Source organism: Mustela lutreola, chromosome 8 (genome assembly GCF_030435805.1).
Source record: "Mustela lutreola isolate mMusLut2 chromosome 8, mMusLut2.pri, whole genome shotgun sequence".
NCBI classification, from domain to species: domain Eukaryota; kingdom Metazoa; phylum Chordata; class Mammalia; order Carnivora; family Mustelidae; genus Mustela; species Mustela lutreola.
This window is the reverse complement of record NC_081297.1, coordinates 77,429,096-77,446,235: the sequence shown is the minus strand read 5'-3', so window position 1 is coordinate 77,446,235 and position 17,140 is coordinate 77,429,096. Positions and strand designations below refer to the sequence as shown.

Here is a 17,140-nt window from a genome sequence, read left to right as displayed (position 1 = left end):
TATGACTTATTAATAAAAAAAGACATCGGGATGCCAGGGTGGCTCAGTGGGTTAAGCTTCTGCCTTTGGCTCAGGTTATGATCTCAGGGTCCAGGGATCGAGCTGCACTGGGCTCTCTGCTCAGCGGGAACCCTGCTTCCTCCTCTCTCTCCGCCTGCATCACTGCCTACTTGTGATTTCTCTCTCTCTGTGTCAAATAAGTTTTAAAAAATCTTTAAAAATTTTTTTAAAAAAATAAAATTTAATTTAAAAAAAGGATGTCTAGAGAGCAGGTTCACATAAATATTTTGAACTGAAGAATAAACATAGGGGACATGCTCTCCTAGATATCAAAATATAAAGTTATTAAAACATTGTCATATTGAAGCAGTTATAAACAAATTGACCACTAAAAGGGAAGAAAGTTTAGAAACCATTAAGGACATATGTTTTTAAAGATTTTATTTATTTATTTGACAGAGAGAAATTACAAGTACACTGAAAGGCAGGCAGAGAGAGAGAGAGAAGGAAGCAGGCTCCCTGCTGAGCAGAGAGCCCAATGCGGGACTCGATCCCAGGACCCTGAGATCATGACCTGAGCCAAAGGCAGCGGCTTAACCCACTGAGCCACCCAGGCGCCCCGAGGACATATGTTTTTATTGTGTAATTACCTTAAGGACATATATTTATACTATGTGGTTATATTAGGGATATATATTTATATTGCATAGTTATCTAAGTTTCATCTCAATCAATGGGGAAAAAAATGAACTATTGGGTAAGTATTGTTTTATCTGTTCTGATAAAAAAAAAAAGATTCACACATCACACCAAAAATAATAAATATTTTGATTTGACTGACTCGGTGTGAAGAGCATGTGACTCTTGAACTGGCAGTGGTGAGTTTAAGTCCCACGCTGGGTGCACAGATTACTTAAGTCAATGAAACTTAAAATAATAATAATAATAATAATAAATATTTGGGGAGTAAGAGACTTAAAAATCTAAAGATAAACAAAGATACAAATTTACCAGAAAAAAATTTGTAGAATACCTTTATAATTTGAAGAATGGGGGGGATGTGTGTTCGTGTGCATGTGTGTACCTTAAATATACATTAAACATAATTGTATATACATTGTATATACACTGTATATATAGTTAAAGAAATTTTATCTAGAACTTGGAAAGAGGTAATATGATAATTAGTTGTTTTTTTAATACACGCTGAGTCTGCTTGCCTTCACTTTGCCTAAAACTGGATTCACCTCCTGGTGGGTATTGAGCCAAAAAGATACCACCAAGACAAAGAAAAGGAAAAGGAAGGGTTTTACTTACAACAAGTGAAGAAGACAACCAGGGCTAGTTCCCAACAGAACAACTCCAGGGAAGTTTTAAGCTAAGGATGCATATATATTCATGAAAGGGCTTGTGCAGTGTGGAATTTAGAATGGAATTGGGGCAAAAGTTATCTTAAGGTGCAAGACTTTAGGTCTTGGTTGATAGAAGTTATGGGGGCCAGCAAGGGTCAGAATCGTCTATTCTCTGGCTCCAGCAGGTCTGGTATTTGAGTGCTCAAAGGAGTTTAAATCCTGCAAAGATAACTCAAGAATGTGCATAAAGTCAATCTTTACTTTTGAAATGGCACTGGGAGTTTTTCTACTGATTTATTGTCTCTGATATGATTAGGCTATCTCCTGGCCTGATAGTGGCTATTTGGTCTTACATTCTTTTGTTCTCTTAAAATCATTAACTACTGTGGTCTATTCTTCTGCCATTTCAACATATGCCAAGAAGTTCTGCAAGAAATGGGCTGTGGACAAGCAGTGCTGATCAAGCAGAGATCACAAGATGGCCAGGCTCTAAAATGACTTCTCTTATGTCAAGAAAGTTATGTCTCACCTTTCTTTTTCTGGAGCTCCCCCAACTGCTTACACTAATGTGATACTCTTGGGAAATGACACAATCTATTTGACAATAATCAACATCTGATGAAGTTACAGAAAGCCAACTGATCTATGAAATTAAGAGTTAACATGTAAACCTGTAAGTTGTTAGGATACGTACTACCTTGTGAAGATATTAACCATAAGTGATAAGCCTTTATTGCTGTGAAAATGTTAACCACTTTTATAGACAATTTTGCAATCTTATTTGGCATTTCTTTCTCCTCTAACAAAATAAGTAAGACGCTGTTCTTCAAAAACTTCTCAAGCCAGCTCTGTTCTTACCTGCTAATTCCTTCACAATTCAGTAAAAGCTTGGCATGTGCTGGGGCACCTGGGTGGCTCAGTCAATTAAGCATCTGCCTAGATCCCAGAGTTCTGGGATCCAGCCCTGTGTCGGGCTTCCTGCTCAGCAGGGAGTCTGCTTCTCCCTCTGCCCCTCTGCCCCTCTACCCCCACACTTGTGCTCTTTCTCTCTTAAATAAATTTAAGAAACAAAGAAAAAAAACCTTTACATGTATGAAAGAGTTTTGCCTTTCAATATAATTGTATATTTATAGACAAGTCTCTGGAAGGAATGTACAAAAAGAAAATTAGACAGTGGTTTTACTTCTGGGGATGCAAGTAGGACATTGAACTGTTACATTTCTTTATTACTTTTGTATTTTATTACTTTTGTATTTTAAACGTCCCTTAATTGAGAACACAAAAATGTTATTGTGTCAATGAAAAGGAAGTATAAACAAAGAAAACAGAATGTTTTCATGAACTCTGTTCACTAGAGAAATGATTTAGCAAACTACGGTATTTTTTTCTTTGGAAAAATACACAATAATTAAAATCATTTTGTGAAGATTATATTTTATTTTATTTTAAATATTTTCTTTTTAAATTTATTTTTTATTTATTTTTCAAATATTTATTTATTTGAGAGAGAAAGAGTGCAAGAGACAGCACAAGTTGGGAGGAAAGGCAGAGGGAAAGGGAGAAGCAGAATCCCCACTGAGTAGGGAGCCCAAAGTGGGACTCAATTCCAGGACTCCAGGATCATGAACTGAGCTGAAGGTAGATGCTTAACCAACTGAGTCACCCAGGTAACCCTAAATATTTTATTTATTTATCTATTTATCTATCTATTTATTTATTTTTCAAGATTTTATTTATATATTTGACAGAGAGAAAGACAGCAAGAGCAGGAACATAAGCAGAGGGAGTGGGAGAGGGAGAAATAGGCTTCCCTCTGAGCAGGTAACCAAATGTGGGGCTCGATCCCAGGACCCTGGGATCATGATCTGAACTGAAGGCAGATGCTTAATGACTGAGCCACCCAGGCACCCCAAAGATTTTATTTTTAAGTAATATTTATACCCAATGTGTGACTCAAAGTCATACACTCTACCTACTGAGCCAACCAGGCACCCCAAAGATTACATTTTAACATGTAAAACTATTTTTTTTTTAAATCATGGGAAGAAAAAACAATATATTCGTGATAGCCATCTTAGGGTAATAGGCTATTAATTTTTATTTTTCAGTATTTTCCTCATTGTCTAATGAGCACCTCACCTTAATAATGAAGAAAACACTGATACAAACAGAGCATAGCACATTCCAGCATGCCCTGACTCTTTGAGAATGTATGATGCAATAATTTGGCTTTTTGTGACCTATACAAAAGCTTATAGTTTGTGTTCCCTCCCACAACTAAGAATTTTACCTCACATAATGGATATTTGATAGGGGACTTTTTATTAAAGGAGTGCAAGTTAACACTTTAAACTGAGATTGAATTAAAGGCTTGCAAGTTTTTACTAAGAAGACAACATTTCTGTGCTGTGTTGTTAATCAAAAGAACTTCTTGGGGTGCCTGGGTGGCTCAGTGGATTAAAGCCTCTGCCTTCGGCTCAGGTAATGGTCCCAGGGTCCTGGGATCGAGCCCCACATCGGGCTCTCTGCTCAGCAGGGAACCTGCTTCCTTCTCTCTCTCTCTCTCTCTCTGCCTACCTGTGATCTCTGTCAAATAAATTAAAAAAATCTTTAAAAAAAAAAAAAGAAATTCAGATGGTCTATCTATTTGGAAATTTTTTTTAGTAGACACTGAGAGGAAAAAACCTCTACCTTATTAGGTTTAATACCTGGAAGTAAGCAAATTAAATAACAGCAGGAGAAAAGGCGCTTACTTTTTTTAATGTGTATAGGAGTTCACAGAAAAGAAGGGAAACTCAGAGAAACAGAGTTTATATATTCTTTTAACAAGAGAAAGGGAGTTTGAGCTTGCAAGGACAATAAATGGTGGGGAAGTGAAACTAATGGAAGATAAAGGCTATTTCAATAAGTTTTGTTTATGCAAACTCATCCTGGTGATGGTTCCTTGGCTTGGACAATGAGAATCACTCTTGCCTCTCTGGTGGGGGTGCTTGTGGGTAGAGGTGTGATTCTTAATGTCTTCAGCACAAAATAATCCTTACGCTTGGGGTACCTCCGTGACTCAGTTTGTTAGGCATCTGGCTTTGTCTCAGGTCCTGGTCCTGGGGTCCTGGGATTCAGCCCCATGTGGGTTCCCGGCTCATCTGGAAGCCTGCTTTTCCCTCTCCCTCTTTCACTTCTCCCACTCATGCTCTCTCTCTCTCAAATAAATAAATAAAATCTTAAAAAAAAAAAAAAAAAAAAACACCTTACGCCAAAGTGGCATATTTCAGGGAAGCATATTTAGATCCCTTTCAAACAAAAAGGAATAAAGTCACAATGTCTATAGGGTAAAAATTCAGCATTCTATGTAAAGAATTCATTGCTGTGCCAAATTTATGCTTTTGGGGGAGGCAGGAAGCCTCCAGGGTTATGAGCAAAAACTCCTTTTCTTTTTTTAAGTTTATTATTTATTTATTTAAGTAATCTCTCTATCCAACGTGGGGCTCAAACTCATGACCCAAAGATCGAGTCCCATGATCTTCTGACTGAACCAGCCAGGTACCCCTAAACAAAAACTCTTGACTGCCTGGCTTTTCATATTTTAGCACTGTGCCCTTCAGCAAAAATATTAATCTCTTTGAGCTCAAATTCTTCACCTGTAGAAGATTCTTCACCTGTAGAAGATTATTGTCGTAAAGATAGAGCATAGTTAACAAAATGTCTGGCACAGTAAACAATAAATGCTACAAATATCCTTTTATGTTTCTTTTTAAAGATGTTTTTTTCATAAGGACACCAAAATCTTTGTATCAGGCAGTGTTAGATTTGAGAAGCAGAAACACTATCAATAATAGGATAAGGAGTTTCTTGCAGGCATTAGAACTTAGACGATTATGGTAGCTGGTTGAGAAGACGGTTGTTAAGAGCGTGATGTCATGCCGGCTGGCAATCAGGGGCTGAGTGTAAAGTAGGGAAGAGAAAGAACTGGATTCAATAAGAAGAAATTAAAAACCACAAGGACAAACCATGATGTTGGGTGACCTGTGGTAGAAGCTGGTGTCCTTCCTCATTGGACTACACCCACACCTGGCCCAGGATTAAGAAAAGCTGAAGGAAGGGATATGGTGTGTGCTTGAGGAACTATGAACTGGGTATTACCATTCACTACTAGTTGCACTAGGACATCAGCAACAACATGCGATTGCTACCACAATGCCTGACACCCTATACTGACTTCCAGCATGAAAAAAAAATGGCAAGTACTTCACTTAAGCCTTCTAAAACACTCCTACTTCTCCTGTGGTCAACTGTAACAGAGAATCACACAGGCAAAGAAATTCTGGGAAAGTTAGTTTGAAGGTCGGTAAATTGATGTAGTACAAAGTCATTGCATTCTTTGTATTGTTTGTAATCCTGCTTACTTCAGTCGAAACTGAAAACTTAGAGGAAAAAACACACTATACCATTCAGATATTTTAAGCCTAGCTCTTTTATTTTGAAACTTGGGGATTTCTAATAATAAAAATTCACTTTCAAGGGACACTGGGGTGGCTCAGTTGGTTAAGTGTCTGCCTTCGGCCTGAAATCAAGTCCTGCATTGGGCTCCTTGCTCCATGGGGAGCCTGCTTCTCCCTATACTTGTTCTGTCTGCTGCTCCACCTGCTTGTGCTCTCTCTCTCTCTTTCTCTCTCTCTGACAAAAACATTAAGTCTTTTTTTAAAAAAATTTTAAAAATTCACTTTCTATATTCTATTTGATGAATTTGTAGTTAAGAAAACAAGTATCATTCACTTCAGAACATGTAATTTCAAGTGAATCATGTATCACAGCATATAGAAATTTGTTGGGCAAGGGGCTATCAAACTCTTGTGAAGAACTGGCCCCTGGGAAAGAGTTGGGTCCAAGGATATCTGAGAAGGTTGTAACAGCATGTCCAGCATGATAGCCTTCTTTGGTCCTCAAATAGTACCCATCTATAGAGGTATTTAATATTTATTTATGTATTTATTTAAAATATTTTTATTTATTTATTAGAGAGAGAGAGAAAGAGAGAGCGTGCACTAGTCCAGGGTGGGGGGTGGCAGAGAGAGACAGACTCCCTGCTGAGCATGGAGCCCAATGCGGGACTCAATCCCAGAATCCTGAGTTCATGACCTGCGCTTAATTCAGATACTTAACCAAATGAGTCACCCAGGCGCTTTAGATATGGATCAGTTAAGAGGTTTGCCTTCTTTTGAATAAGGAAGAACTGGGATGGGTTCTAGAGTGTCCCTGGAATGGATAAATAGGTACAGGGGAGAGGAGGTGATTTTGATGTGGGAGAGCAAGGTTCTCCTCTCACGGAGTTGAAGAATGAATCTCAGACAAAGGAGAGTGAATAAAGCCACGGAAGTTTTTTAAGGAAGGATACAGAAAAGCAGTTCTCAGGAGTGAGAGGGGTCCCCACAGGGTTACCACTGAGGACTTTTAGGGATGGTCTTTTATAGAAAGCTAACCAGAGAACTCAAATCCTTTTAACATCTATATCAATAGCACCACTGAGTAAGTACTAGTGATAACACCTTCAGTGGATTACTTCCTTTTTAGGGTCCAGTAATTCTTGTAAGAGCTACTTGTGACCAACCAAGACCCCACCTCTGACACCTAGGACAAGATGGTCTGGTTTGTTCTCTTATCTCTGGTTTCCCTTCATCTCCCACATTTTGAATTTTGTGAGCCTGATCCCATGGCCCACCTAGCCCCACCTGTCCCTAACTTAAGCCAATCTAGATGCAGAAAATGCTAGCTATTTTCGGTTAAGAATAAAGTCTGAGCAGCCTCAGGGACCACGAGGTTAAGTACAGTTAATAAGGCTAAGTCACCAGACTGTGGCAGCTGCTGTCATTACACCCAAACAAGGTGGGTGGCCTTTTGCAATGGGGTCAAAGAAGGGGACATAATCAATGGGTCTCTGATGTCCATTATACTATTGTTAAGACCCATAGAGTTTGTCCTGATTTTTTAATATACAAGTAGAAAGAAAGGATTGTGATAATTAGGGAACCCAAGGGTGGGGAGTCTATTCAGGGCAAAGACCCAGGTGCGTAGGAACTAAGGGCCAGCTATCCCAAAATGGGCCTCTTTGGCATGAAGATTACTTCAAGTTAAAAAGCAAACAAAACCAGTAGATTCAGGAAAAGCTCTTTACCTCCCTCTCAACTGTCTAAAAAGAATTTAGATAGGCAACCTGCTCTGGGAAGAGAGCTAAATCAGTACCACATTTGGAGAGGAACCAGGTATGGTAGACAGGGAGGAATCTAGCAAGTCCTCTTTGAGCTGAGTCCTCTATATCTCAGTATTTCTGAGTGATCCAGCAACATTGGTTTACCAAAGATTTCCTTTTCTCATCTTCCTGTGAATTGCATGCATCCCTTCCCTCTGAAACCACAGACCACTAACCCCTTCTCCTTCATTCAGAACAACATGTATACCTCATTTTTGCTTGAGCATCTGTGGAATTTCTAGGTCCATGTGGATTCTGTGTACATGCAAAAAAGCAAATTTGATTTTTTCCTGTTAATCTGTCTCATAGCGATTTGATTCTTTGTCTGGCTAAAAAGACATAGGAGGGGACAGGAAATTTCTATTCCCTGACATGTGTCAACTAAAGGTTGTATAAAGGGATAGCCAGTACCAAAAGTTAGGAATGTGATGTCTACAATATCCCAGGAGTCCAACTCTTTGACATTATGCTTTGGTGATTAGCAAGGTAAAGTAATGAAGAGCTTCCACTCTTTGATGGGAAAGAAACTTTCCATTTTGTGCAATAATGTCATGACTAAGATGGCATTTCCTGCCCTTAAAGAAACAATGTTTACTGGAGAATGCCAAGTATGAGAAGTCTCCAAATGAGCAGTCTCACTTATGAAAGGGTGGCATCTTAGTAGGGAGGGGTTCAGGTTGGCTAATTTGGGGAACAGAATGTCAAAGATGGGTCCTTAAGAAAGGGTATAATAATTCTTGTGGATTGGTAATTATTGTTTGGTTAAAAATGAAGCAGGAGATGAGGTTCTTCTCTTAAGGAGTCAAAGAATGAATCTCGTGAACAAAGGAGAGTGAGCAAAGTGACAAGATTTTCATAAAGCAAATGTGTAGAGGAAGCTCTCAGGAGTGAGAGGGGTCCCAACCAGGGGTGCCAATGGGGACTTTCGCTAGCAGTGTTTTGTTTAAAAACTGACCAGGAAACTTGTAGACTTCCAATTCCCATGACGTCTTTTGTTGAGCAAGGATTTGTGATAACATCTTTGATGGTTAACTTTTCCTCTAAGGCCTGGTCATTTTTTTGGTGTGTGGTCATTTTCTATATTCCGTGATCACAGTGTAATTATCATCAAACATTTCAACCTTACCCATTGGGGCAGGGTGGTCTGATTTTTCTTTCTGATTTTTATTTTTCTGTCTTGGTGCCTGCATACCTGAATACCCTCAGAGCCTAGTTAGAGCCCTTCTTTCCCTCCCAAAGTCCCCTCCTTTCCCTATTCATCCTTCCTCTTGGAAGAGGATCCCTGATTGCCATTAGGGAGTAAGAATGATGACAGCTCTGACTTCTTCATGCTGGAAAGGGAGGGTATGAGGTTGCAACAGTCAGAGTCTACCCTGGGGTTGGTCAGGAGGTCCACGGTACAACTCTGGGGAAATGCTGAAAAGCATGAGGTGACACAGGCATTGACAAAAACAGAGAGAAAAACACAAACCAATGATTATTTTCACCAGCAAAATAGCAACCCTGAAATAATGATCCCATTCTCCAAGCCAGCTAAATAATCCAGAAGAGACCCTGATTTTGTCCAGTTCAGCTTGAATGTTATATATTGTGAGACTTTATAAGAATTGTCAGTTAAAACAACACATGTGTGGAAACTCTTTACAATCTAAGTGATGCAGAAGTAATAAATAATCAATGGTTGCCTGATTCTCCAGAAGTTTCCCCTAACTTCGCTCAGTTCTTGATTCAGGGCATTTAACTCTTGGGACATATCATTCAAGGTTCTAAGGAGTAGGCACACATTTTGTTTTATCTCATGGTGTAAGATTTTTCCAAGTGCTCGGAGTCCCACCAGAGAGAAGCAAGCCTGCTGTTTCCCTATCTGATATGAGAGCCACATTATCACCCTAATGGAGCGTGGGGTGGGAGGTGAGATGCTGCAAGTCTTGTTGATAATGTGTCACTGGGTGTGACATGATCAATAATCCTAGTTTGCCTATAGAACACCCCCATAAGAATTGTTCAGAGATGATATAGTCCATACAGGCACAAAACAGATCCCATCCTCTAGGAAGTTATGAGTTACTAGTTGGAGATGGGAAATGTAAGGTAAAGTCGTATTGAGTAGAGGCTCATTACTGGCCATGCATCTGCAATTGGTTCTGATTACATGTTTTAGATGTATTGAGAGCCTGAACCACAGGGAAGCATTCCAAACTGAGTGGTAAGACTCTTATTGAGTTGTAAAACTTTGGCCTGCTTGGCCCCCACACCCACTAGGCTATTGAAAAGCAGGTTTTGTGGGTAGTTACCATCAGCAACACAAAACTGAGATTGATTCATAATATTCAGAGCCATATGTATCCAAAAGTTGTCTAGGGCCAACAGTCTTGCAGGGGCCGGGTTTATCATAACCATAATGGGAAGATAACTTTTATAGTAAGTATCAGGAGATCCTATTTGTATTTTTACATAGGTGTATTCTCCAGCATCTAATAATGTATTGGAGGCCAATTGCATTTGCATAGCTTGTAATGTGCCTACTACTCAATGCAACTTTACTTTACATTTCCCAACCCCAACTGGTAACCTACCTACCTATAGGACGGGATCGGTTTTGTCAAGTAGATTTGAGGATGATAATAGGTAGGGGCTATGGTCATGTGCAAGAAGGTGTGATGAGGGACAATTGTGGGGACAAGAACAGTAACAGGTGTGGAAAATTCTTAGACCGTCTGTGTCTCTAACAACATTCAATGTCACCTGGGATACCACCACTGAGAATGAATTGACCTAACAAAACTGGGCTGAAATTCAGTCTTTAAAAACTAATTCTCAACAATGGTAGGATTTATTCTCCTTGAACATGAATCTGAACAGAATAGTAATTCTTACATTCATCATCTTACATTCAGTCTTCCAAACTCAAGCTCTTAGAATCTGCATTGCTAGGCTATTTTGTTTTTGTCTGCTGAACCCTGTGACAACATCTTATCCTCCTTGGTTTTTGTTTTCCAAACTCCCCTTGAATTTTGTTTTCCAGTTGGTAATTCTACTCAGGGTGATCTTTTTGACTGTTCAAATAACACGACACGGAGATCAACTTTACATAAGTTGAGAAGTAAATGGTCATTGCTAATGATAGGGAAAGGATAATTTTCTGGTTGTTAATGGAAATTCTTGTAGCCTAAAAAGGAAATAATCTGGCAATACCTGTTATGTTAAAATTACAATTCAGCCCAACAGTCCTCCTCCTGGGAATCCTTCCAATACTCATGGATTGTTCATAAGTGGCAAAAAATTGGAAACAAAGTGGATTTCATTGGATAAGACACAATTTAACTAATTATTAAAAATGACTTATAACGGGGTGCCTGGGTGGCTCAGTGAGTTAAAGCCTCTGCCTTCGGCTCAGGTCATGATCCCAGGGTCCTGGGATCGAGCCCCACATCGGGCTCTCTGCTCAGCGGGGAGCCTGCTTCCCTTCCTCTCTCTCTCCCTGCCTCTTTGCCTACTTGTGATCTCTATCTCTCGAATAAATAAATAAAATCTTTTTAAAAAAATGATTTATAACAATTTCTATGTCCTGGAAGCCAAATCAGAGAAGTGTGTAACATATACTATTTAATAAAATGGTGACTAATATCTCTCTGTATGGATGTTTATTTATTAATACATGGTTGAGTGAGCATGGAGAAAAGTACTGAAGTACACATGGATGAAGGGGAATTGGTGGCTCATCGCTGTACCCAAACCATGTGTATCATTATTGGGTAAGTCTTGAAATCAGGTTGTGAAAGTCCTTCAGGTGTTTTTCAGGATGGTTTCTGCTGGTCTCATTCCTTTCTATTTACAGGCTCAAGTCTCCAATTATCCTCTTCTTGTCAAATCCAAAGGAAATTTTCCTATTTTCTCTTCCTTGATATTTAACAAATGGCACAATATTTACTCATCTAGCCCATTCTTTTCTTCACCTGTGTATCAACATTCTCTTGGTTTTCCTTCTTTCTTTCTGGCTATTCCTTTGTCTCTTTAAGGTTTATCCTTTTCTCTTACCATTAAACTTTACAGTTTTTTGAGGCTTGGTCCTCATCTCGTTTCTCATTTTTCATCTCACATAAGGCAATACCCCTTCATATCCAGAATTTTAATAAACTCTTAAAAGACTGGAATTTACTTCTCTCTCAGTTAGATATTCTGGCTGTTCCAGGCAGGTGAAGAGTTCTTCTTTACAGATCTTTCAGTATCTATTTTCTTTCCATTTTGTTCCTTAAACCTTGCCTTGGGTAAGGTTTATAACCTAGAGTCTATTATATTATTTCTCTATTACTGCCATAATAAATTACCACAAACTGAGCTGCTTAAACAACACCTACTTATTATCTCACAGAGCTTTCAAGCCCATTCAGGTAACTGGCAGAATTTACTTGCTTCGCATGTTTTCCTTGTGGTCCCCTCCATTCAAGTCAGCAACAGTGAGTTGAGCCTCTCTCATCCTTTCACTCTCAGACTTCCACCTCTGCCACATCTCTCTGGCCTCCTCCTCCATCTTCCTTTTCTGCTTTAAAGGGCTCATATGATTACATTGGGCTGGATCCACCCAGATAATCCAGACTCATTTGCTTATGCTAAGATCAGCTGATTAGTAATCTTAGTTATCTCTGCAAAATCCCCTTTGTATGTAACTAATATAACCATGGAGTAACATCAGGAGGTAAAGATTCCAGGCACCAAAATTCTGCCTACTACACTCATGGATAGAATTTAGTAATACCATGAATTTGGAAGGTGAAGGAGTTTGGGACATGGGACAGCTCCCACTCCTCACCCCTACCCCCACTTTGGCATTTGGCATATGGGCTACTTTGAGCTGCAGGCAATCGAGACCTTGTGGGCTTAGGAGAAACTTTTGCCCCTCACTCTACTATATAGAAGAATCTAAATTGGAGGGTCTTTCCAGAATAAAGGTTTATTAGCAAAGATAAATTTTATCTGAGTGACCCATCTGAATGGCACGGCAAACACCTAATTACCAAAAATCTTCTCTTTTCTCACCACCCTGTGAATTACATTCTTTTCCTCTGAAGTTCCAGATCCCTATCCCATTCTCCTTAGTTCAGAATGACACATGTACCTCATTTTGCCTATCTTTGGAATTTCCATGTCTATGTGAATTCCTCATACATATGCTATTAAATTTTATTTTCTCCAGTTAATCTGTCTCATGTCAATTTGATTCTCAATCCAGTTAGAAGGACCCTTGAAACGGACCTTGCTCCCTTAAAGGAATACTTGTCCCTGATAATGGCAAAACAATTAACTCTATTTTTACTCAAATGCTTTACTGAAATGTATCATATTCCTTGTCATTCGGTCAAGAAGAGGCTGTGAAGCAATCAAAGTGTTTATTTGGGGTCTTAGGGATTGCAATCTGGAAAACACAGAGTCCACCTAATCCAAAGGATGCTTGAATTGGGAATTTGCAAATTATGAGTGGGAATTCCAGGACTATAAAGGCAAAAAACACCAGTTAACATAATTTGTTTTGGAAGAATTATAATTGGTGGGGCACCTGGGTGACTCAGTGGATTAAAGCCTCTGCCTTCGGCTCAGGTCATGATCCCAGGGTCCTGGGATTAAGCCTCAAATCAGGCTCTCAGCTTGGCGGGGAGCCTGCTTCCCCACCCCTCCTCTGCCTGCCTCTTTGCCTACTTGTGATCTCTGTCTCTCAAATAAATAAATAAAATCTTTAAAAAAATAAAGAATTATAATTGGTGCTGGCAGACTTTCAACTATCTAATACATGATTGGCTATTTAGCTAACAGGTATTAGGTTATCTCTATTTCAGTCCAAAGTAGAAGGATGTATCCCAGGAGATGGTCCAGTTGCAACTGACAAAAGTTAAAAATTCATGGTGTTCTGAGAATTGAAAGAAGAGATGTGCATAGTCCTTACTTCCTAATATCTTTCTAACTCTATTTAGAGTGACTATTTTAGCAATAGATAGGTCATTCTGAATCTTCTTTCACATCTTCAATTACGAATGTTGGCAAAAAAAAAATCCACAGTAACATAGTAGTATTAATAATATATTTGTCATCATATATATCGCAGGTATTTTCAGATTATCAGAGTTAGTGCAGATGATCTTGAAATATCATTTCAGTCCATCGGTTCAAAAAAAAATCAGTTTTTATTGGATCTGCTACTAGATCTTATTTCCTAATAAGGAAACACATATTACTAGGTCATAACTAGTTTTTAAAATATTTTCAGAACTTTCATACTGAATTAATTTCCTTTGTAATCTTATGTATTTTATTTTAAGCATTCCCAAACACTTTTCAAAGTAGGAGTCTATGGGTTCTACTAAGCTACCAAAGAGAGTTTATGGCCCCAGAAAGGAAAAGAATTCCTGTCCTCAGGAATTATCTTCCTTTGTAGGTTGAAATTTGGTTATGGTCTTTTCTACATTGCAATCTAAACAAATGAGAATGATAGAGGAACTTTGGGTTAAAGCATTCCCTTAGGCCGAAGCTGGGTACAATTCTGCTCATATGTCATTTTGAGAACTGAAATATGGCAATACTTAGTTGCAAGAGGCTTGGGACCCAGTTATGTGACCCTGTACCCAGCTTAGTATTACTAACAGAAAGGGGAAACAGAATATAGAGGACATTCAAGAAAAGAAAAAGGAAATCAATGACCTAATTTGCAACTTAAATGAATAATAGTCACCTTTTGTACACTGCTATAATTTCTTACTATAAACATGCTAATGATGTCATGCAAAGATTGAGATAGTATCTATAGTCAAATTAATTTTGAATTTTTGCTTTTGAATGTCGAATGTCAGGAAACATAGGCAGAGCATGTGTAATTTATCATGGGAGAGATAGGATAGAGCAATCTAATCTTTTGGGGATTGTCACCTTTGTGAGGTGGGGATCCTGATGATCTGGGCCAAAATGATGGGGGGACTACTGACTGATGATCAGTAGGCATCTTTATTTCTTACAGTCTCTTCTTTTATACCTTCCACAAGATCCAATTATAAACAGGATATAGATTTATGTGCAGGGGGTAGGCTACATGTGAAATGTGATTTACATGCAGGCAATCAAGTGAGACAAGTGAACAACAATTATCTCTTAGCTTTAAATGACAGTATCTCTTAGCTTTAAATGACAAGAGCGAGTTAAGGATTCTGCATAATTATCAGATCTATCTAGAGGACAGGAAAACACCCCACGGATCCTCCCACGTTTAATGCAGGCGTTGGCCCAGGAAGATTCTTGCCCTCCATCTCCTGGTATTTTCTCACAAGATTTCACAGGACACCAGTCACATTGGCCAGGATCTAGGTTGTGTTCCAACAGGGATATCTTTCCTCAGGCTGAACATCTGGATACAACATACTTTGACACACTGTGTTGTAAGTACCTGAAAGAGAAGGCAATGTAGGGGTGCATGGGTGGCTCAGTTGGTTAAGTATCTACCTTGGCTCAGGTCATAATCTCAGAGTCTGCTTCTACTTCTACCCCTCCTCCCTGCTTGTGATCTCTCTCTCTCTCTCATACTCTTTCTCAAAAAAATAAATAAAATCTCTCTTTTTTTAAGCCTTTTAAAAAAGAAGGCAATGTAAAGTCCAGCCCTGGATTAAACATACTTTCAAGTCCTAGAGATTGTGCTTCCCTTTGCAAGTCTTCTCACTAGGGATCCTTCAGGGCTACTGTATTGATGACTGCTAGTTTTGCTTTAGGATTTCTGGAAAGACCAAACGCTTCCTGGAAGTCAGACAAGCTTTACTTATCCAAAGGCAAAAGGAGAAAGTCAGCATAAACACAGGCAAGGATACATGGAAGAGAGATCAGCAGCTTCATCCCAAATAGGGTTGTAGCTTCCTGGGCATTAAATCTTGATGGGCATTAAGCCTTCCTTAGGTGGTATAGGAGTGGGGTCTGCATCAGACTTTCTGGCAATAAAACTCCCTCTCCCTTGGGTTGGTATTTCATAGCCGATGTGTGTGGTGGAGGCTCTGGAAAATCCCTTTTCTGAGCCAAGTGCACCACTCCATGTACCAGGAGACAGTCTAAGATATATTACTTTACGTAATGATCTCAACAATCCTATAAAGGAAATATAGGTATGCCCTGCTTTTCACTCTTCAAAAGTTCTCCTTATGCCACTTGGCTTTTAGTGGCATAATGTACTTAGTACATAAGGTACTTACGCCACTAACATTAGTACCTGTTTTCACTAACCCTGAGAAATCTGAAGAGGATTTTTGCTTTCATGGAAAAAAAGGTGGTAAGTGAAAACAGTATTCAACATTTATTTTACTGCATGGACCCTCAGCAGCCAGAGGGCCACCACCACACTCCATCCTTGGGGAGGACACTGGGTATCTCAGCACTGAGCTGCTGTAGCTTTTAATTATGTCTGGGAGCATCTGTGCTGTACCCCAATTTATTTTGTGCATCTGTTAGTGTCGCGAGCAAAACCCCTGCGTCCCGCCAGGAGGTCGCAACGTGTAAAGAAGAGATAGAGAGATGGATATAATATAACTCACTTGATCTTTATTGGGAGGAGGTCCGCACCACTATCGTGGCCCGGTCACGGTCCGCTGATGTTGTCATGGAGAAGGAGACGTCGCCTCACAATCTAGATAGAGAGGTCACCGCAGAAGTTGAGACTGAGAACCAGCGAGTGGTTGGCAATGAAACTGTTGGGATGTCGGTAGCACGGTAGCACCCGCGATGACATTCTCCCGACAGGGAACTCGCTTCACTTCAGTCCAACCCGATGCCTCTATATACTGTGCTAAGTCTCCTTCATAAACACATTACATCACTTATTTTTCTTATGCTTACACACCAAAAACATACACACGTCGTAAACATGTTTTGGTCTACGATATTTCGCAGGAGTTAAAATATTTACAACTTGTTACTCCGCGCTAATCTTATCACTACACGCATTTGGTCTAGGCTTACTTGCTATGTGGTATTTGCTATGTGGTTAGTTTGTTATCACCACACGCATATGGTCTAGGCTTACTTGCTATGTGGTTAGTTTGCAATTTGTTCCTGTTTTTCATTTAGTAGGGATTTGCACTTACTACATATTATTTATTTATTTATTCATTTATTTATTACACTTTATTTATTAAAGGTTCGTACTCACTACAGTTAGCATGATGTGTCCTAAGGAAAACCTAGAAGGAGTTATTTTTTGGGTCTGGGGATGTTCAAAAATGTTTCCATATCAATTAATGGTCATCGCTTCCTCACTTTACACCATTTTGGCTTAGGAAAGTTTTCATAGGAAATCTCTACTTTTGGATTGCAGGAGAAACCCGCATTCCTGTTACTTCTTCTTTTGGAGGCAGGAAAACTGAGCAGAGACAGGGTAAGTGATTTTCCCAGAGTTGTATGTCTAGTGAATGGCAGAGCTAAGATCCAAACCTTGGGGGCAAAGGAATACTCTGCCCTCCCAAAAGCAAGAACAAACCACCACTACCCTTTGTTATTCTTTACCCTCAGTCATATTCCCTTATTT

At 39.3% G+C, this 17,140-nt stretch overlaps 1 long non-coding RNA gene across 1 annotated transcript; it reads right to left on the bottom strand.

The window, feature by feature from the left end:
* Positions 1-13,655: 13,655 nt before the first annotated feature.
* LOC131837955 (uncharacterized) lies at positions 13,656-16,965 on the bottom strand. Its single transcript, XR_009356388.1, has 2 exons — positions 16,152-16,965; positions 13,656-15,022 (listed from the first exon to the last, which is right to left on the bottom strand). It is a non-coding gene; the product is annotated as an uncharacterized LOC131837955 (long non-coding RNA).
* Positions 16,966-17,140: the final 175 nt, after the last annotated feature.